Genomic DNA, 2,111 nt, shown 5'->3' with positions numbered 1-2,111 from the left:
CCATCGACTTACTGCTTTCACCTTCTTCTCCCATTGCAAACTAACTCCAAGTTGTAGAGAAAGAATCAAACTTTAATAAAATTAAGAATTACCCAACTGAACCCTAGATCGGATTCCAAATAGATCTCATATCCACACGAGAAAAGTAAAATCTCCAACGATAACTCCTAATGCTATCTTCACTGAAGCCTAGAACTCCAAGAACCAAACTTCACACAAGAATCTTCCTCCACCTAATTCCAAAATCCTAGATCTAAAACCTAGCTCTGATACTACTTGTTGCGCGTAGCGGAAATTTCGGTAGCACTTCGACAGCACAACAAGAGAGTCAGGTTGGAATAGGAATTCCTGTTTCATAAAGGAAACAAGAACCTTAAGCAAAATATTTCAATCAAGTGAGATATCAGTTCTTCCTCTCATCAGTTCTAGGACTGACATGTCGAGGGAATCTAAATAAGCTATTACAAATCACACAAATAGCGAGACAAACTAATTTTACATGGTTCGGTAAATAGCCTACGTCCATAGGGCAAGGAGGGGGAGATCCACTATTTGAGAAAAGAGAATACAAATTGGGTTTACAATCTCACAAATTAAACCCTCATACAAACTCTCAAATCTCACACAAAGGGGATGCCAAAACCCTCTCATAGTCGACGCCTTTCTTCACCAAGCACAGCTGTTTTTTCTCCTCTGTACTTGCTCCCAGTCGAAAATAATTCCCCAGCAAAAAAAAATCCTTGCACTAAGCTAATCACGCACGCAACCCTAGCAAGCTATATATACAATAGTTTATCGGATGAGCTTTTGGAAAAACTGCTGAACAAAAAACTTTCCCCCACAAACGCGTAGCCTTTCACGCATTTTGCTTCCCATGAGTTCACATTTGTGGCCTCGTGATCAGCTTCTTAATTGGAAACATGTGATGGGATGGGTGTGTCCCCCACACGCTATCTCCAACCATTCACACTTCGGTATAGATAAAAACATAATTTTGTTTCTACTATGCTGAATTAAGAAGTTTGATGTTCTCTAACGAGTGGGCATGTGATGTTCAAAAAGTTGATGGCAAAGAGTTCATTTTAGGTCCAATCCCAACTGGTAAAGAATGCTCAGACTATAATAATGCCACTCTATCTACCTTTATTTAGTCTAGAAAGTTTCGAATTATTTGATTTTAACGAACTAAAAAGTCCGACCTAATACCCTCTAAAATTTTGAACTAAAAGGCCTTTTGAGAATATGCATCAACAACCAAGAACACTGGTTAACGATGCCTCTGATAAGTTATTTGGCTATTACTCCCACAATTTTAGTTTATGCTTTGTTTGGATATGGGTGAATGAGGGGTAGAGGAAGGAAGTTAAATGAATTAACATTATTTGTGAGTTTTTTTGATAAGGCATGGAGAGAAAGGGAAGTAACGAATTTTACACCCCCAAACCTCCATTCTATATAATTTAGTTAACCCACAAATAGGGGTGAAGAGATGGTGAATTATTATAAACCATTAAGATATAATAACAACTAAAAAATAATTCACCTCTATTCTTTTTACTAAACTCTCAAACATAATTATTATGGACAAAATTTCAAAACAGTCCTATTTGGTCTTTTATTTGCAAAAAACGACCCATTTCAAACTTAATTTTAAAAACCAACCTGGTTTCAGCCCTGTCGCTGAAACCAGGTCGGTTTCTAAATTTTTTTTTACGAAACTTCACGGGAGTTCAACTCCCGTGAAGTTTAGCATATTTTTAAACTTCACGGGAGTTAAACTTCCGTGAAGCTTAGTTTGTTCAAAAATCTTCACGGGTGTTGAACTCCCGTGAAGTTTGACTCACAACACAGAATTCACGAGAGTTCAACTCTCATGAAGACTGTTAGCGTATTAAAAACTCCACGGGAGTTCAACTCCTGTGGAGTTACATGCTAAATTTCTCAGAGAATCGCTCTCTGGGAAATTTCGACTGCCACTCCATGGGAGTTAAACTCCCGTGGAGTTTTGGCCATCCTATATAAATGCGGATCGGTTTTATTCCCGATCTTACTTCTCACGCCGTCGCCCCAAACCCTAGCCCTCTCTCCCTCGACCCAACCGTCGCCGCTCC

This window comes from Asparagus officinalis, chromosome 6 (genome assembly GCF_001876935.1).
Source record: "Asparagus officinalis chromosome 6, Aspof.V1, whole genome shotgun sequence".
NCBI classification, from domain to species: Eukaryota; Viridiplantae; Streptophyta; class Magnoliopsida; order Asparagales; family Asparagaceae; genus Asparagus; species Asparagus officinalis.
The sequence above is the reverse complement of the archived record's forward strand: the minus strand, read 5'-3'. Positions refer to the sequence as shown.